Genomic DNA, 21,964 nt, shown 5'->3' on the forward strand with positions numbered 1-21,964 from the left:
CCAAAATCTATGAAACAGTCAATTTTTTTTTGCCATTTCGGGGTTGGTCCCATAGCAAAAGTTGCTCAGTATAATCCCTAAACCTGCCTGGCAACGGGAATGCACTTATTTTTTGGTACCCTGTATATGCATACAGGTATATATTATTATTTATTTATGGTTGCTAAAAAAAATGTACCCTCCCGTAGAAAATGGACTAGCCAAAATCTATGAAGCAGTTAAAATTTTTTTTTGCCATTTCGGGGTTGGTCCCATAGTAAAAGCTGCTCAGTATAATCCCTAAACCTTCCTGGCAATGGGAATGCACTTATTTTTGGGTACCCTGTATATGCATACACACTACTATTTACTATAATCATACTATTATTTAATATAATCTTATCTTTAAAACATTTAATTATTCAACTTCCTCGGTGAACTGACAATAAGTTGCTTGACTTCATGGATGAACTTTTCACAATAATTCCATGACATAGGTAAACAATCATTATTATTTACTCCTCGTTGGTTATATACTATCTCAACACATACACTCTATTGACTACCTACTACCATGCTTATAAAATAAAATAAAGAGTGCCAATATAACGTTAAAATAATTTCACTTGCAAATTAAATTGAAAAGTATCAAAATTATTCTCGTCTACGTTGAAACGCGCATAGCTTTGCCGGCGCTCGCGTACCGAGCGCTAACGCCATCTATCGAGTGTTATTTCGCAAAATCGGTGAACGCTCTAAGGAATAAGGGCTCTTAAGAGTAGTCCCAAGTTCGAGTTTTGCTCAAAGCAGTGGTATTCTCAATTATTTCCTTGATGTAAAATTGTATAAATCTTATTTATTTTGCCCTAATGTAAACGCGTAAACTATTTGTGACGTCCCACGGGTAAAGGTACCTTTTGGCGGTTGGCGCTTACTCTATTTTAGCGCCGCTCCAATACCTTTGCGTTGCTATGCGACGTAAGCGCCAGCCGCCATTAGGTATTTTTTCTCGTAAACGTCACATTTACCATGCAAAAAATAATTCAAAAATAATTATTTGGTCATAAGTAATAAGTTATCGCCTGTTGGCTCCTTCCATAAACCCATACTTTTAATTATGTAACAGACCCATAAAGTAAATACTGTACATAAATAAAATAAATACTGGTTCCCAAAGGGTAAAAACGGGACCCTATTACTAAGAGTCCACTGTCCGTCCGTCTCTCTGTCTGTCTGTCACCAGGCTGTATCTCATAAGCCGTGATACATGTGAACAGGAGTCTAATTTAGCTTGCAAGATTTGACCTATACTATTAAACAATACAAGTAAAAAATGCTTGTAAAAAAATATTACTATAAACTATCCCTAACTAACCCTCTAAAACAAACCGTGACCCTCGATTATTTAACACATTAATTCACCCTTGAACTCTCAGGCGTATTCGAATTTTACTTATTCGATCGGTCTCCGATATGATACTGAACTCTCAGTGTTAAAAGTGACGTTTGTGGTTGAAGAAATGACACTTTTGACACTTACAAATAAATATCGTATCGGAAACAAATCGAATAACTAAAATTCGAATACGCCGGTCTCTAAAAAACTTTCCCCGTAGCCCAGGAGCCAAATGAACCAAAAGGCAGATTAATGTTTAAAGCATATTTCATTGTTCTACAAACAATAGATCTAACAAGATATAATAGGTTCTATTACGGCTGCTTGGAATTTCATTAAGTCTTTGTGACCTCTACTAGAGGGTTTGTACGGGAGTCAGTGAGAATTTTGAACTTTAAATTTGTTATTGATATACAATAAGGTACCGGCGCCTGAGATGGCCCGGTTCTTAAGCTTGCCTACTTTCGAAATTTCATATTTTTTATAAGTGGGGGTTCAATATTGCGTCCTTGTTTGCTAGTACCAATAGAACCATAGACAAAACTGCAAGATCATTTAAAAATATAAGTAAGAAGAAAATTAAACAATGTTAAGAATGTAATGATCATATTACATTATAAACAAACTAAAACTTAACTAAACTATTGTTGAGCCATCATGTTAGGTGCAGGTAGCTTTATTTATATGGATAATTAGAATTATTTATACTAATTTTATACAATCTTGTTTAAGCTTGTTTTAATTGTTTAATGTCTGTAAATTTTTGTAGCGTACATTAAAGAAGTATTTTTGTAACTATACTGAAAAAAATAAACTAGATTCAAAATGAAAAATGAATACAAATGAAATTATTATACTTAGAACTGACTGTTATATTTCTAAGCATTGTGCAAGCAAGCATCTAAATTTTACGAGTATATTAAGCAGACGACTGCTTTAAATGAATATATTTAACCTTTCATAAAATAATGAAGTTGAGCTCCCGGCCTAAGAACCCATGATTTACGCGGTTTGGAAATGAACCCATTGTTACGGAACACCTCTCGATGTAGCCCTGATATATTGTACGGGCACTTCACAGTTTGTAACCAAACTATAACATTCAGTATAATAATATACAGGGTGGCGACAAAATAACTGCATTCCCGTTGCCAGGTAGGTTTTGGGATTATACTGAGCAACTTTTTACTATGGGATTATACTACCAACCCCTAAATCGCGAAAAAACTTTTGGCTGTTTCATACATTTTGGATGGTCCATGGTCCATTTTCTATGGGAGGGTATTTTTTTTTCGCAACGGCAATAAGAATGCAGTTATTTTTTAGCCACCGTGTATAGTAATTTTATCACTAATTATGACACTGCGTGACTTGCACTATCCAACTAATCCGGGGTCAAACGGTTAAACCCGGAGTTACCAAGGTTACCAGTACAATTTGACACTGGGTTAACGCCGGGTTAGTGGGATGGTGCAAGTGGCGCTAACCTATAAAGACAGTTTATGCATTGTCAGCAATCCGCGCGCCTACGCAAGGTCCAACCCATAGGTCGCTATAGTTTTCTCCCGGTCGTGAATGTAGCAATACACGTTCATAAATAAGTACCTCTTCTTTCTTATTTCAGCCTCCATCAGTCATCTTCTATAAAACGATTTATTTACCTTTATTACACAAAAGAAAATACCATCCTACAAACCATTGTTACTTAAAGCCTGCAATCTACAGCGAACAATGCGAACGAAGCATTCCCTAGATATTCTGGACACACTTATACTCGTACCTAACCTAAGAATTAGTTATGATCTGGAATTGGTTTCTGATATGATCTTAATGACGGTGCTCACTCTGATTGCAAAATGAAGTGAAAATCGTGCGCGATTATGCGCGCCAACCACCAAAACCATCGTTAAAGGCCAAGCCACACCGGCTTGAGTGTGCGTGACGTGCGCGTGTGCGTGTGCTAAAATGTTGGAGCCGCGCACGCACATGCAAGCGGTGTGCCACCATCTCTCATAAGGATCTGTATACTACAACGCCGCACGCGCACGTGCACGTCACGCACACGCAGCCGGTGTGCACAGGCCATAAGTTGTATCAAAGGGAATAGAGCGTATAGAGGCGGATTGTCAAAGTAAATTATGTAGCCTAAATGAAGTAGATGGCCTTAATATTAATATTTAACAAACACATATCAGTGAAATAATAATGATCAAAGTCAAATGGCGTTCTAATAGTTTTAATCGTCTGTCGAAAAATGGCAGTAAATGTACTGTAGCTACATAATTTACTATGCCAGTAATTCTCTATTTCAAATTCTCTTTGGTCGTATCAAAGCCAGTTCAAAAACATCAACTTCTTAAATTAGAATCTACCGTCTCCAACTAGACACTAATATAAAAATAATAATAAAAACAACGAAACAACTTAACTAAGCCTCTACATTGTAGACAACATCTCCGCTCATGTTTTAAGAACATGTTTATGAATCCATGTCACCGTGTTGACATAATCTTTCCTATTATCATCCACACCGTGATCCCAACGTTTTACTGTCACATTCAGAGGCTAGTTAATATATATATATATATAGTCCTCCTCATCGTTTTCGATGACGGCGACCCCAGATAAACATCATGGACGCTGTCTAGCGTGAGCCCTTATGTGACTGGCCAGGCCGAACTTGGTCTTAAACACTCTATTGCACGTGTGACAATACAGTTGGCCAGCTTCGTTGAGCGTGTACACGTAGTTAATATAGGAGACTGACAACCTCCGTACAAAATCGTGCCTCGTTATTTTTGTAGGTGACGCTATTGACTAGTTTGACTTAATTCATATGAAATCTGTCACCTTACTAATATTATTTATTAAAACCAAAAATTGGACTGGCCGTCACTCTGTCAAAACCATACAGATAAAATAAAAGCATAATAACGACAGAACAGCATTGTAAACATATCTTACTTCATGGCGTCATCCGTCATCTGGTCGTCACTAGGTGACAACCAAAAATCACTAATTGAAAAAATAAGTCAGCAAAAATTTGTCTTATTTCAGTACTAGTAGTACGGTTACTTTAATCCAATATAGCTCCAAACGGGGTCCATATTGGGTCGCATAATAATTGATTGTCCTAATGTAATGTTACGCATAAAACTCATTTCGCATAATTGTTATTGTGCTGGAAATATTAACATTTCTGAAAAATTATAACACAAACCTAACCTAACCTACCCTATTCTACACAACCCATGCAAAATATTTTCGAAAATACTCTCTGTTTCAGCTGGAGAAAAAATATGCGAAAAGAGATTTATGCGTAACATTACATTATGACAATCAATTATTATGCGATGAGATAGGATCCCCTCCAAACGTTGTTTAATTTTACTGTTGACTCACTTGTTTTAGTCACTCGCGCGACATGTTTCGGAGAAGAAGTCTCCTATCTCAAGCACTGACAGTGCGAGCAGCGTTCACGATGGCCATGTATCGCGAGCTCTAAACGTGTGGTAGTACATAATTAGCGAGCTTTCGCTGTCACCTGGCGAAATTTTTAGAGAGTGACAGTGGACAAAATAAACTACAAAATTAATAAATAGCGCCACAATGATAAGACCCACATTGTGTAGGTTGACACTCTTGATTAATTTACTCCCTGTCACATATTGAATGAGATCGGAATTTAAATAAGAACAAAAACATTAACTTCCCGGACAAAATGGACCTTTCTCCCGATAGCCGATACATTATAATAAAAAAAAGAAATCGGGACACTCCGCGTTATCTATGTCGTTCGATTACTACCGATGTTCATGGACAAAAAGATGTACACATGTTTCATGTTTTCTATACGTTCGTTGTATCTTTAGAACGTAGCAAGAATGCCCATTTTTATTTAAATTTTGGAATTGAATTTACATTTCATTGATATCAAAAGGACCTTACTCTGTTTCTTATAAAGTATCTAAGTATTTGGACATTTTAGTACATAATTTAAAATGCAACGTAAAGGATAACTCACGCTAGACCGTGCCGAGCCCGGGCCGCGGCGTCCGACACATCATTTTCTATGACGGCTGATCGGTAATCACATGGTGCTTTTCATAGAAAAAGAAACGGAGGAGGCTCCGGCCCGGCCCCGGCCCGGTCTAGCGTGAGGTGCTTCGCTAAGCGTGAATCATCCTGGATTTTTCTTAGGAAACTATTTTCCTTGTAAAGTGACAAAAAGGTTTTAGCTAAAGTAATAACCTAAGCATTAGACAACCGTCATCAATACTATAGCTTTCGCATAAAATGATGGTCCTTATGATTATGACAGTTCTTTCAAGTCCACAATTTAAAAAAATTGAAGGTATAAACTTTAAAAAAAATTGCACGAGTCATCCTTAAGTTAAGTTTAAGTCATGTCTCTGTCACTTTCGTGACAAAATGAATGGTCTTTGTCATTCGGATGTCAACCGCAACCGCATTACTGTTGACAGAGACATAGCACTACATGAAAAACCTACCTACTAAGAATGGGAGAGGATCGGGCTGCTAAGATCCAAGAGGGCGTACCTGGGAAGACTGACTGGTGGCCGCCCGGTAGCCCGGCGCAGGTACCGCTGGGGAGACAGTGTGGAAGCGGATCTGCGTCAGCTTCAAGCCGATAATTGGCAGGAATCGGCGCAGGTCGTTTCGGAGACCAAGATCCTCTTTGGGTCGCTGATCCATACTAGTTAGTTAGATACATGAAAAACAGGAACCGGGAATCCCAAAAATAATGGAAACTTATGTAGTTACCTACTTTATTTTCATAAACTGCATAATACTGGTACAGCCTTCTGACGAAACCGTTTAGCAATATTTCTTAGCCAGCCAGCCAACGTAAAATAAACCCATTGTAAACCACACAAAAATGTCAACTTCTACATATTTCACAAGAGATAAAACCACCCTCGAAAATCAAGACAGAGGGTTAAAACAAATCCAAATAAACTCAAGAAAGGTCCACGGTAACGAGTTTGGTCAATATTTATACGTAGCCAGCAAGATTTACAAAAGGATTGGATACCAGAAACGACATCCAAATTTCCTTCCTTCCGTCCCTTTCACTCGAGTAGTCTTAACCTATGTATAAGCGGGATGGGAATAGGTAGCCTGTTTAAGAATGTAATGCTTGTGAGAAAGTGTACGCTTTGGAGCAATGAATAAATTTAGGTATAGAGATAATATGAATTTCTATTGCCTTATTGCATGGAGTAAAATGCTGGAAGAAAAGACTCTGAAGAAGAAATCTGATGGATTTTTAAATATTAGTATTTAAAAGGAAGCTTACTTTGAAAGATTTTGTCTTAGGGTTAGCTAACTTACTATCTAACCCCGCGAGATTTTCTCAAGTCTCAACACATGTCCCAACTCTACGAGCAAACACAAAAGATCAAATATGGCTGACATGACATCCCAGTGTTCTGTACAAACTTAGATTTGCCGCCGCGGGGCGCCACTGTAAATAACTTGGTTGTGTGATTTGTACTCCTAACAAACCTACTCCTAACTTTTAAACATTCCTGTGAGCTACGAGGTAAATGTGGTCTTAAGGTGCCGTTCGGATTTAGACTACACTCCGGCATTACTGCTGCAGTAATGGACAATGGATGTAATCTTATGATCCGTATTATTAAAATAATTTGGTTGAAGTTCGAAAAGAGTAAGCAGGACTTGTTTCGTAGCGAAAAAAAATATGGCAAAAACGGAACCCTTATAATTGTAATAATAAAAAAACTATATAAATGTAACAAAAATAAAAAAGTTAATGCTGTTGCTTGTCTGCGGCTGCTTGACGAAGTAAGAGGTCCTGTGATGTCAACACCAAGTGTTAGTTCCTTGTTTGAACACTGGTAAAATTAAGTTTGTATGTTCCGCTCTTTAACCAAGTTATGTTTGCCGTTAAAGGCGTCGCTACTGTAGAGTTAACTATATGGAAATATTGTAGTTTCCTGTTTAACCCACGGTAAAGTTATGTTTGTTAAGGCCTAAAGTTTGTTTATGTTAATTCGGTTTCCGGAGATAAGGGGAATTCTTGGACCGCACATGTAGTATAGGAGAGTGTTTTTACTAAAAAATGCCTTTTAAAATTAGTAGACGGGTAGAGTGGAGAGATTTGGAGTCTTTTAAGGTGTTGCGATTCTCTTAAGTTTCCAACTCGGAGGAAAGGAATTTAACCTCCTGTCTGAATTCTAAGTCATCTTTGTATAACGAAATAGCGATCATACGACCTTACCCTCCATCCGATTTTACTCTGGTATACTTTACGTAAAAAAATTGCAGAATTTTTTTGAAAGTTTATATCTTCATTTTTTTTATTAAGGGCTTGAAGGAACTGTCATAATCATAAGGACCATCATTAAATTTGATGCGAGAGCTATAGTCTTGATGACGGTTGTCTAATGCTTAGGTTATTTTAGCTAAAACCTTTATGTCACTTTACATTGTTTAAAGGTATAATGAAAAGGTTTTTATTAAACAAAATTAAGTTAAAGTTACCAGCATAAGCAATAAGATGTAGGTACCTAAATAAGTTAACAATTAATTAGGCAATTAGCTAATTCTACCCATCTATGTTTAAGGGAGTTCCCTCTGCCAACAAACTGCCCTGCAGTTTGGCAGAAGAAAAACGTCTGTAAAATAGGGTTTATTTCACCTGAATAAATGATTTATTTATTTTATTTATTTATTATTTACATGAAAAATAGTTTCCCAAGAAAAATCCAGGATGACACATGCTCGAGTGTCACCTCACTCTAGACCGGGCCGGGGCCGAAGCTTCGGCGCTTCGTTTTCCATGTAAAGCGCCACGTAATCATCGATCAGTCGTCATAGAAAATGACATGTCGAATGCCTCGGGCCGGGCCCGGCCCGGTCTAGCGTGACTCATCTTTAAACCAATCTTGAGACAAAAAAATACCTATAGCGCTTTTACATTTCATTCCTCTCTAGTCTCTAATCCCAAAAATTACCTAATCAACCACCAGCTATAAATCTTAAAACATTAGACATTTCTGAACATCTAATCCACTTTAGGGGGCTATTCCCAAAGTAAAGCGGAGGCAATTTCATTTGGAACATTTTAAATCTACGGGCCGAAGAAAGGGAATCTGGACGCGTTCTGATTGGATGCGCGAGTTTAACTGAACCAGTGTATCAATGATCTATGTGTGTTCTTAAAAAGTGTGTCTAACTAGCCATTTAAGTCACTAGAAATAGACGTCAAATTAAAGAAAAAAGACTCTTACACCTGCGACAATCGCACTTACCTAATCGTTTACTTACCTATTAGGTACATGTAATTTAAATACGAATCGTAAATACAGGGTTTTTTTTCATAGCCATAGCATAGAATTTTTAGGTCAGAAACAAAATCAACTCAAAAATTGCAAAAAATGTGGGTATTTCATACATTTTAGCTGATCAAATTTGGCAAGCCGTAGACCTGTAGTCGATTCTAATTAGTCAATTTATAATGGTTTTGAACTGGTTCATGCGACCTTTAAAGTCACTAAACCGTAAAATTATTCAATGTTAGTATGTCTCACAACAGTTAAAAATCGACTGTAACTAGTTGTAAAATTTTATGTTTTTTTATACGTATCTGCAGCGAGGCCATGGAGACAAAGCGGGGTGACATTTAGCTCCTTTGAGCCTCGTGTCCCAACTATCCTTCGTTAACTTGAGGCCTCTCGACCTCAGCAAGCAATCGGAATGATACACCAGTACAATTCCTTCAAATTGGTGATATTTCGAAACGGGGAGATGAATGAGGGGCCGAATTGAATTTTTCGCATTCAACTGACGAGGATGTCTGTTTTGTCCGTCATTTGTCATCTTTATTTGACGCGTAAAATGTGGGTGCTTTAGAAAAAAAAAATTGATGTTTGATGGAACGATTTAAAAGGAAAAAATTGTTGCTGTAAAATACGAGGTGGCTTTTTTGTCAGAGAGATTATTGTGAAAAAATCGGCCACGTGCGAGTTGGACTCACGCATGCAAGGTTCCATACCATAAAGAAAAAAATGGGTAAAAATCACGTTTGTTGTACTAAAATATTATTTTTTATTTTGTTTATAGTATTTTTTGTTATAGCGGCAACAGAAATATCTACATCATCTATGAAAATTTCAACTGTCTAATATCACGGTTCATGAGTTACAGCATGGTGACAGACAGACAGAAGGATAATGGAGTCTTAGTAACAAGGCCCCGTTTCACTCTTTGGGTACGGATCCCTAAAAACAAAAAATGAAAATGAAAACAAACAAATCGAATTTATCGACAATTGAAAACAAGGCAATTCAATTTGAATTAATTTAAAGACTGCCGCAAACTGCCGCAAATGTCAAAATTGATGTTGCTGTCAGGTTTTTTGATATTTGCGGCAGCAATGCAGTCGGCACAGTAATATCGCACTGCAATACTGGTGTGGTATGAATCTGAACGGTACCTTTAAGTAGGTACGTACCTTCTTAATTCAGTTCAAAGTTATAATAGTACAGTCATTATAGATTTTGACCCGTGAATAATTAGTTCTTGGATTTTTTTTTCGTAGGTCCCTCGGGGGGGTCACTGGGAGTGTAAATTCAAAAAGTAGGCTTAATCAGGCTCCTGCGTATATTCAAAAAATGGTTTTTTTTCCAAAAAAAACGGTTTTTCTTCAATAACTCGGCCATTTTTGATTTTAAAGTAAAACCGTAAGGACAAAAACTGTAGGAAATGTGATTCTCTACAAGTTAGTCCAGTCATTATATCAAAAAAACCGACCCTTCCCGTGAATAATCAGTTCTTGGATTTTTTTTTGTACGTCCCTCGGGGGAATCACTGAGAGTGTAAATTCAAAGAGTAGACTGAATCAGGGTCCTGTGTATATTCCAAAAACGGTTTTTCTTGAATAACTCGGTCATTTTTGATTTTACAGTAAAACCGCGAGGACAAAAATTTTAGAAAATTTGATTCTCTACAAGTTGGGTCCTCACAATTTTTCTTCTAGGATCGATAGTTTGGAAATAAAATTTGAAAAAAGCGACAAATTCAAAATATTTTCAACATCCCGTTTATTTTCAACTTTACGACATAAATGAAGAGGACTAAACTTGTAGAGAATCAAATTCTGAACAATTTTGGTTCCTACCTTCTTTCCCCCAAAATCGATATTTTAGAAATTAAACCTGAAAAACGCGACAAATTCAAAATATTATCATTATCTCCTATGTTCCACGCTTTACGGCATAAATGAAGGGAAACGAAGTTGTAGAGAATCAAATTCTGAACAATTTTTGTCCTCACGGTTTTACTGTAAAATCAAAAATGACCGAGTTATTCAAGAAAAACCGTTTTTCGAATATACACAGGACCCTGATTCAGTCTACTTTTTGAATTTACACTCCCAGTGATTCCCCCGAGGGACGTACGAAAAAAACATCCAAGAACTGATTATTCATGGAAAAGGTCGGTTTTTTGGATATAATGACTGGACTAACTTGTAGAGAATCAAATTTCCTACAGTTTTTGTCCTTACGGTTTTACTGTAAAATCAAAAATGGCCGAGTTATTGAAGAAAAACCGTTTCTTTGGAAAAAAACCATTTTTCGAATATACGCAGGAGCCTGATTAAGCCTACTTTTTGAATTTACACTCCCAGTGACCCCCCCGAGGGACGTACGAAAAAAAATCCAAGAACTAATTAATCACGGGAAGGGTCGGTTTTTTGGATATAATGACTGTACTATAAAGTGTCATTCTATGGAACTTGCTAACTATGTATGTAAACAAACTGCCATATTGAAATTGTCTCTGAATGATGAATTCACTAGTGACTTTTGTTTACTTATTTAGCAATTTCCATAGAATGACACTCTAGTTTTAACTTTTAACGAGGAGGTACTACAAATAAAACTGTCTTAACAATATGTATATCTAACGTTTTTACAATATCCACGTATGCCTGTGTGCGTCAAATGATGTATTAGAGCTTCATCACAAAGCCCAAGAAACTCAAAGAGAAAGTCCGGGTAATCCAACAGAAACATTCCAAAAAAACGTAAATATATCATGACCACTAAGCATTTGTATGATCACAATGTTTATACAATTACGAGTAGGGCTTATTACAAGGATATAGGGTACAATATGTGGCTGTTTGGGACTCGAGGGATTAGTGTCATCGAGGTATTAAATATCACAGTAATGCTCAATAGAGCTTTGATAGTAGACACCTTATTACACTGGGTAAGTGCCACATACCATGTTAAGTACAGTCACCATCAGATATATCGGAGCGGCCAAGGTGTTCACAATATCTGAACGCGCACTCTAACGCCTTGACAATAGAGGCGTGTTCAGATATTTGTGAGCACCTTGGCTGCTCCGATATATCTGGCCCCTATTTCACCAACGTGACAGGTGCGACAATTCGACAAGTCTCATTGTTGCTGACGTCACAGGCATCCATGGGCTACGGTTATTGCTTACCATCGGGCGGGCCGTATTCCTGTTTGTCACCATCATTGTATTATTTAAAAAAACTTTATTTTATCGGCAAAAAACAGGTATTTCTCTTGTGATGTTTATGATGATAATGATGACAATTGTCACAAGATTTCAAAGAACTTACGGCGATTCTTGACAGCAAAAGAGTTCTGTGTCGGAATTTCGTGACAATTGTCCTATTTCTTGTGACAATTGTCATTAGCTTCGCAAAATAAATACTTATTTACTGGTGATATAGTGGAGTTTTTTTAATTAACATGTTGGTGGCAAACAACCACCCCGCCCGTCTGATGGTAAGCGGTTACCGTAGCCTATGGAGGCCTGTGACGTCAGTAACAGTGATGTTGGCAAATGCGACATTTGTCACGTTGGTGAAATAGGGCACTGATGGCGACTGTACCTCCAATCGGTAGTGAGTATGCAAGAGATCCTTTGTTTTCTTTGTATCAAAACCTTACCAAATTACATAGTCTAATAAAACATGGTTTTCTCTTCCCAGAGAGACACAAGCCTACGTCACAATAACATGGCCGCTATATATAGCGCTATCGCATATTATCATATAGCGCTGTCGCATAATTACGCAGGCTTGTGTCAGTCAGGTGACCTAGAAAAACGGGAAGAGAGTACCAGGCGGAGTATATTATTATACCATGACCAAATTATTATATTACTACTCCCACTACTAGTAATTAATAATACTAACACACAAGTCGCGCAGTATGCTGCCCCGCACCGCACACCTCACAGACTCCACAGAAAAGCGCCGTTGGCAACGCTAAGTCGTGCCAACTGCATTACTGAGTGGAGACCATTTCATCTTCACATCTTTATCAGATCTGTGTTTTGTTTACTTCTTGTTTACATTTTTTGTCGTGAATTTTGTAATGTAATCATGTGTTGCCTGAATAAATAATATTTTTCTATTCTATTCTGATATCAGAATCTACCTCCTGATATCTGAGAAAATCCGAGGAATAAGCAAAACGTGCTTCTTGCGGCGTTCGATCTATTAGCGTTATTAACATTTTATCCAGATGAGTAGGTAAATACTTGGTGAAAGAAATCAACAGTAAATATACCTAATAGTGTGATAGTCGTAAATAAATTGCTGTAGGTAATTACTAAATCAAGTTTTGTGTAAGTATTTACATGAAATAATGTATTCATATTTAATTACACAAACGGGTTCACTGCGATGTCATTTCATTGTTTTTTTTTTACCTTAAATTCCGACGTTTCACCCCAGGGTAAAACCTGGTTAAAAAACGCGAGAGTCTATAGTGTTATAATATAATAGTGTCTGATAATACAATACTGTCTTTGTTAATTTCTAGTATCTACGTGGAAATAATTTATATGACCCTCAAGACGAAAGGCCTTATCATTGTAATAGCTCAATTTGTACAGTCAGCAATATGCTTAGCACCTTTGCATACTAATTTCTATGCTGAAGGGGTTACCTTCTCTGCAGCTGATTGTCCAAAGAAAACAAAGGATCTCTTGCATACTCACTACCGATTGGAGGTACAGTCGCCATCAGTGCCCTATTTCACCAACGTGACAAATGTCGCATTTGCCAACATCACTGTTACTGACGTCACAGGCCTCCATAGGCTACGGTAACCGCTTACCATCAGACGGGCGGGGTGGTTGTTTGCCACCAACATGTTAATTAAAAAAACTCCACTATATCACCAGTAAATAAGTATTTATTTTGCGAAGCTAATGACAATTGTCACAAGAAATAGGACAATTGTCACGAAATTCCGACACAGAACTCTTTTGCTGTCAAGAATCGCCGTAAGTTCTTTGAAATCTTGTGACAATTGTCATCATTATCATCATAAACATCACAAGAGAAATACCTGTTTTTTGCCGATAAAATAAAGTTTTTTTAAATAATACAATGATGGTCACAAACAGGAATACGGCCAGCCCGATGGTAAGCAATAACCGTAGCCCATGGATGCCTGTGACGTCAGCAACAATGAGACTTGTCGAATTGTCGCACCTGTCACGTTGGTGAAATAGGGGCCAGATATATCGGAGCGGCCAAGGTGTTCACAATATCGGAACGCGCACTCTAACGCCTTGACAATAGAGGCGTGTTCAGATATTTGTGAGCACCTTGGCTGCTCCGATATATCTGGCCCCTATTTCACCAACGTGACAGGTGCGACAATTCGACAAGTCTCATTGTTGCTGACGTCACAGGCATCCATGGGCTACGGTTATTGCTTACCATCGGGCGGGCCGTATTCCTGTTTGTCACCATCATTGTATTATTTAAAAAAACTTTATTTTATCGGCAAAAAACAGGTATTTCTCTTGTGATGTTTATGATGATAATGATGACAATTGTCACAAGATTTCAAAGAACTTACGGCGATTCTTGACAGCAAAAGAGTTCTGTGTCGGAATTTCGTGACAATTGTCCTATTTCTTGTGACAATTGTCATTAGCTTCGCAAAATAAATACTTATTTACTGGTGATATAGTGGAGTTTTTTTAATTAACATGTTGGTGGCAAACAACCACCCCGCCCGTCTGATGGTAAGCGGTTACCGTACCCTATGGAGGCCTGTGACGTCAGTAACAGTGATGTTGGCAAATGCGACATTTGTCACGTTGGTGAAATAGGGCACTGATGGCGACTGTACCTCCAATCGGTAGTGAGTATGCAAGAGATCCTTTGTTTTCTTTGGACAATCAGCTGCAGAGAAGGTAACCCCTTCAGCATAGAAATTAGTATGCAAAGGTGCTAAGCATATTGCTGACTGTACAAATTGAGCTATTACAATGATAAGGCCTTTCGTCTTGAGGGTCATATAAATTATTTCCACGTAGATACTAGAAATTAACAAAGACAGTATTGTATTATCAGACACTATTATATTATAACACTATAGACTCTCGCGTTTTTTAACCAGGTTTTACCCTGGGGTGAAACGTCGGAATTTAAGGTAAAAAAAAAACAATGAAATGACATCGCAGTGAACCCGTTTGTGTAATTAAATATGAATACATTATTTCATGTAAATACTTACACAAAACTTGATTTAGTAATTACCTACAGCAATTTATTTACGACTATCACACTATTAGGTATATTTACTGTTGATTTCTTTCACCAAGTATTTACCTACTCATCTGGATAAAATGTTAATAACGCTAATAGATCGAACGCCGCAAGAAGCACGTTTTGCTTATTCCTCGGATTTTCTCAGATATCAGGAGGTAGATTCTGATATCAGAATAGAATAGAAAAATATTATTTATTCAGGCAACACATGATTACATTACAAAATTCACGACAAAAAATGTAAACAAGAAGTAAACAAAACACAGATCTGATAAAGATGTGAAGATGAAATGGTCTCCACTCAGTAATGCAGTTGGCACGACTTAGCGTTGCCAACGGCGCTTTTCTGTGGAGTCTGTGAGGTGTGCGGTGCGGGGCAGCATACTGCGCGACTTGTGTGTTAGTATTATTAATTACTAGTAGTGGGAGTAGTAATATAATAATTTGGTCATGGTATAATAATATACTCCGCCTGGTACTCTCTTCCCGTTTTTCTAGGTCACCTGACTGACACAAGCCTGCGTAATTATGCGACAGCGCTATATGATAATATGCGATAGCGCTATATATAGCGGCCATGTTATTGTGACGTAGGCTTGTGTCTCTCTGGGAAGAGAAAACCATGTTTTATTAGACTATGTAATTTGGTAAGGTTTTGATCTTGTTTTTATACGATACTACCTTGACAATCGCTCAGGCTTCACGCAGATTGGTGGGTGCGGAAATACTTGTTTGTTGAAATAAGATCAAACCCTTAACAAATTGTTGAATCAGAATCAAACTCATCATGTCAGTGTAATGAGAATAGTCGTCTTAGATAAAAATAGTGTCTCGACTCAGTACCTATCTCTTTAGTAAAAGAGTTTTTCTAGGTTTTTCTAGATTAAAGTTAATGCCAAGAACAGCTTTAGAAATAATAGTATGGCCGTTGAAGTTGCGGTTTGTTTATGTTTAATGAAAAAAAATACGCAAGTAAGTATAACGGGTTAGCACTGATTGACTAGCACGTTATAATTTACGCGGATTAGCAAAGTAATATTTTGGTTTTAAATAATATGGATTTCCGCAAAGTAACGCCTGATTCTATTCACTATAAATTTAGTTCTAAAACTTTGTCAAAAAGGTAGGGTCAAAAACGTTCGGGAAAAGCGGCGTCTTTTCCATGGACATTACAAATGTTAACGATTTGGGTAAGTACGTTTTTCTAAGACTTAACTAATCTCACAAACTCTTCCGCTGTTTTCGTGGCCTAATGACCGCGTGTCTTTAACACGAATTCGCTTTGTAGAGTCAAGAGCTTTATTGTCTATGTCACCTCTTTGTCATCTCTACAATTAATCTCAGAAACTCTAATTACCGCGGTTATTTTTCGACGAGGCTTTCTCAAGCGGCTTTTTATTACATTTCCCGCTGTTTTTGTGGCCTCACTGAACTTGCTAATGGTATAGTCTCCATGCTAACGGTAGCTTGTATTTTTTACTATACCGGGTGTGGCCTGTAATATGAGCAAAAAATTAAACTGTAGGCTGTACTCCTCATACTGACCAACATTTGTTCAGCGACTTTTAAAAATAACTTGTGGTTTGATTTTTAATACACTTTAAAGTTTATTCTAAGACGCAATGTATTGCGAATTTTGTTATGTTTAAGGTGTGACAAGCAACGTCAATCACAATGATATGGCGTGGCGATGGCGTCCATTGAAGATAATATTTATTTCGTATGAAAAATGGGGAGTCTAAATACTTCATAATTTTTAAAAGTTGTAGAATAAAAGTATCACCGTTTGAGGAGTACAATCTATTTTTTAATTATTTGCTCGTGTTACAGGCCATACCCGGTATTTCCTGCTGTTTTCGTGGCCTCACTGACCTCTAATGACCGCAGTCCTTAACACGCTTACGCTTTGTCGAGTCGAGAGTCTTTTCCAAGTCGCTCTTTGTCTCACCTCGGGGCCCGTAATGGATTAAATTCTGAGAGTTCGATAGCTCAAAGTTTTATGGAATGGCACCCTTTGGTGCCATTTTACTTTACTATGGCGTAGTGAAGATTAGATCATAATGGGGTTGGCCGGTTGGAGTATTTTATAGACGACACCAGCATTTTTACATGTAAATACTTTTCACGCCACTGTTCGGAAATGTAGCAATAGATGGTCTAAAACCAAGCTGGAAAGTAGGCAATAGCTGTAGCACCTGAACCACCACTACTACAATGTTTCATTGTTATCATCATCTGTCATTGGTGACAGTTCGCTACAGCAATGAGTATCATTTAAAACATAAAAAACAATAAAAGGTCTTGTAGCTGTTTGTGGTTTTTTTAGCAAAAACGCTTCTAATTTTAGAGTCGGTTTGAAGCAAATAACAGAAAAACGCCTCTTAAAAGTGGTAAAAAAAGTAAAAAAGGCGGGATCTGAAAATACTTACTGAATTGGATAGTGTATATTGTGTTTGACTAAAAAATATAAGAAACGCGTATCTACGCTCGCTATAAAAATGAGTTCTTCTAGTGAAGAAAATGATATTCTTACGCTGACGCCTACCGAAATTCAAGAGACAGTACAGGCAGCGGCTAGTAATTTGCTACCAGAAAAATCGCGGGCTAGTACTTATAGTTATGTAAATGTTTTCTTATTTCCTCGCAGTAGTCGTGAAAAGCACTATGTAATGCCTCGGCCGGAAACGCTAAAGATGGACTCGTATTATTCGAGGGCCTCCACTAACGTGTCGGCCCTCGAACTCACTTGTCCATCTTTTAGCGGTTTTCCGTCCTCTCCTACAATGTACTAGAGAATAGTGTCAAATTCTATTTTTATGGAGGTAGCCCTCTAAGCCAAAACTATAAATACTTAACAAATCTTGAGATAGCATATGGTGGCGCCATCTATAAAATACTTTGACAGGTGCCAACCAAATTAGAGATAACCAAAGTTTTGGATCCTAGTTTGGACTAGTTGCTATGGTTGCGGTTAAATATTTTCAACGGACTGATTTTCATCAAAAATGTATATAAAAGTTTAAATCAAATACTTAGTACTCCAGACTTAGTTTTTCAAACAAAAATGTCACTTATGACACTTACTTACTTACTTACTACTTACTGCCGTGGCGCAGCGACCCGAAGTGGATCTTGGCCTCTGACACTAAGGAACGCCATGCTTCTCTGTCTAGCGCCGTTTCTGTCCAATCGACGGCACCGAGCTCGTTCAGATCTTTCACGACCTCATCGCACTTATGATACTTATGACACTGACACATATAATACATATCGTTTCTAGATCTATTAATTGATGTATCTTAAAGTTCAAATCGGGCAGTATTATGAAAGTTTAATACTTACTTATATACAATTGAATGACATTTTGAAAAAAATCTTGTCTCATACTTTCTACTAACAGAGACAGAGCGAGTCGAATCCAAATATTTGTAATTAGAAACTGAAAGTACATTTTTATATTTTCTAGTATCACTTTGTCTCACGTTCCCAGCAAAGTCGAGTTTTGCTCACTATTTTCAAACAACGAAATACACGTATTCGTGCTGTTGAAGTGAAAAAATACCTAATATTCGGCCTATAATTTTCTTATACGATACATAATTGTATTATGTCTACGTCTGTTAATTTCATTTATTAATTAAGTAATCAAAATTGTAACTCACGAACAAGTCGTAAGTATGTCTAGCGTCTATTAATTTCATTTATTAATTAAGTAGGTAATCAAAATTGTAACTCACGAACAAATGTTGCGGTTACAATTGAAATTAACAACAAACATTCAATTAGGTTATTGCTTATTTCCCCTACACATACTTTACAGCTTATTAAATAATTATTAGATTACTAATTAATGAGTGTCGCTCGCGGTGTCTTACCCTGAATATAACGGGTTAATATTACATGCCGGGGTTCATTACGTGCTTTTGCATTTTTAATATTACATTTCGAGACAGGTAACTACAGAAGGGAAGTTTAAAATAGGAGTAATATGGATAAATGTTATTCTCTGGTAGAGAAAGCATTGCATTTTGAAATACTATTTTAACACTAGGTATATTGGTTTATGATTGACCATTTATATTCCCAAATTTATTGTATTACTAACCATAAAGACTAAATATGGAGTTTATATGAACAGGCATGTGATGTCATGATGTGAAATTAATTTAAAGTTTATTTTTTTGCTATAATTTGCAGTTTTATTTGTATAAAATCAACATCAACATAATAAATAATAATTTATAGTTGATTTGTTGTTTGTTTATAGTTTATTTGAGTGTCCCACTGCTGGGCAATGGCCTTGGTTGTCCAGCTAAAAGTCTAATGAACTTCACCAATGACGAATTTTGGCCGAAGGGTGTCAAGTTCAGGTGGTTCCGCAGCTAGCTCCCTGACACTGTGGGTTTGCCAGCCATGACGCATTTTGTAGTTTTTAGTTTAAGATGTATATTTTCTTATAACACGGGGTTCTCCAAACCCCGGCCCGCGGGTTAAATCCGGCCCGCGAAGCGTTCCAATCCGGCCCGCCGACAGCGGTCCAATCCGGTCCGCGGGAGCCAGGCTCCAGGTGTTTAGCCCTAACAGCAGCAACCAGATATACCAAACCAACACTCCCCACTCCCCACCCCCCACCCCCCGACGGTGGCCCGCGCAAAAATTCTGAGGCGCAATATGGCCCTCAGGTAAAAAAGTTTGTTACATTTTCATTTTAATTTGATTTCATTTAAATATTACAAACGTTGAAGTAAGCCATGAAAACGTTGTCGCCTTGCCTGACACTGTTTGTATAGTTTGCTATAGACTGAAAGGCCTTTGATGATGAAGTAAGCCTACTGTGTTATCTCCGCTGTGCCTGTGAAAGCCCAAAGGGATGTCTTATATCAGAACGGTGTCCCCATTATGTATTAAAGGGTACAAGTAGCGACACTGCGACACATGATTACATACTGAATTTACTTTGAAATTCATGATCCGTGATACTATGTAGGAACCCTAGCGCTGTCATGGTTATAGCACTGTAGGGCTAAGATGGTCGGCTCTTTATCATTTGTCACCATGCCTGTCACCTTCTAACAACTATGTAAGTGTGAAAGTGACGCATGGCATGACAGGTGATAAAAATGCGACCATGATATCGCTTCTGAAACCCTAGTGTAAATTTTATTCGATGGCGTGACGAGCGTTCGCGTTTGTGTTATGTCTATTTTTGTATGGGATTTTGAACAGCGCGCCAAGCGGCACGTGTTGTAAAGTCCAAAAAAAACCTATCGAATGAAAATTACATTAGGTAGGTAGGTAGGGAGATATACTGCTGTATTCGAACTTCAAGATATTCACAAGAGACGACACATACTAGATCCATTCTAGATACGTTATAGTTTAGATATCAACTAGTTCTCTTTTGCAGCGCAATTCGGGCAATCAATGTCACTTTTACGTTAGATAGAGTAAGATATCTATTAGATGTGAATTGGATCTCTATGTCATATCCTGTGGAAATCGTTCAAGAGTATCTCCAGAATAGTGCAAATGTCAAATTTGACAGGTTAGATCTTAAACATATCGTTATCGTATCTTGGTGATGTCTAAAAGATATCTAAAGATGTCTATTTCAAAATCCGAATCAGGCCCCTAAGTGTACATTTTATTCGATGTCGTGACGAGCGTTCGCGTTTGCGTTATGTCTATTGTTGTATGGGATTTTGAACAGCGCGCCAAGCGGCACGTGTTGTAAACTCCAAAAAAAAACCCCTATCGAATGAAAATTACATTAGGTAGGTAGGTAGGTATACCGGGTGTGGCCTGTAATATGAGCAAAAAATTTAACTGTAGGCTGTACTATACTGATCAACATTTGAAAATAACTTGTACTTTGATTTTTAACACACTTTAAAGGTTATTCAAAGACGCAATGCATTGCGAATTTTGTTATGCTTAAGGCTTGACAAGCAACGTCAATCACAATGATATGACGTGGCGATGGCGTCCATTGAAGATAATATTTATTTTGTATGAAAAATAGGGAGTCTAAATACTTCATAATTTTTAAAAGTTGTTGAACAAAAGTGTCACGGTTTGAGGAGTGCAATCTATGTTTTAATTATTTGCTCATGTTACAGTTCACACCAGGTATAACTATGATGTCGGTCTCTGTTATGAGGTCGTTCATGTCTACGTGACAGCGTGACAGCGTGATAAAATGGTATCTGTCACTTTAAATCGCGCGTTGTCAAATTCTTTTTTTATAACGTGGACAAGTCCGACTCGCACTTTTGTAACAGTTTATGTAAAGTCAGACCGCGTCGTCTGCAGCGATTTTGACAGCCCACGCAGTGCAAGTATCATTTTAAACGTCAAACTTCTATGAAATTATGACGTATAAATACTATAAATAACACTAAAGGTGACAGTCCATTTCCAACGATAGCTGCATTACTGTTCATATTACTATGGAAATGGACAATGACAGCGACTCGTTCAGTACCGGTAGTGCAGCTGCGGTTAGAAATGGAATGTTACACTGCGTGGGCTATCAAATCCGCTGCAGACTTTTCTTGGTGCAACTCTAATTCCACCGTCGCTCTTTAAATGCTGTAGATATTTTTGTAACTTTCTCTATTACTTACATTTATTGTCCATTCCTTGAAACCCAGTCGATACCTGCAACAAGGGATAAACAACATTAAAATATAATTATTATAACTATTTTATAACAGTATGCGCATATTCCATTGAAAAATAATTATTTTACATAACAATCTCGTACATGACAACTATTACCACAAAATTAATAACGATGTCGCAATTAACAGTGATTGTCGAAGCGATATCCAATATCAGTTAATATTGCGTTTTCGCACAATAATGTACGTACATGTACAAGCGGTGACCCAATTTACGGATATTGTCATAGTTGGGCCCATGTATTACGCAAATATGTAAGTACCTCTGTTATACATTTGGCAATTGCGCTTATCAAT

General features: G+C 37.5%; 1 protein-coding gene across 1 annotated transcript in view; it reads right to left on the reverse strand.

Moving 5' to 3' along the window:
- LOC134679542 (protein madd-4) overlaps positions 1 to 21,964 on the reverse strand; it is a 425,780-nt gene that overhangs the window by 227,879 nt on the left and 175,937 nt on the right. Inside the window, exon 2 of the mRNA XM_063538500.1 lies at positions 21,611 to 21,644. The gene's annotated coding sequence lies outside the window, so the exon portion shown is untranslated. The remainder of the gene's footprint in view (positions 1 to 21,610; positions 21,645 to 21,964) is intronic.

This window comes from Cydia fagiglandana, chromosome 2, assembly GCF_963556715.1.
Source record: "Cydia fagiglandana chromosome 2, ilCydFagi1.1, whole genome shotgun sequence".
Taxonomy (NCBI): Eukaryota; Metazoa; Arthropoda; class Insecta; order Lepidoptera; family Tortricidae; genus Cydia; species Cydia fagiglandana.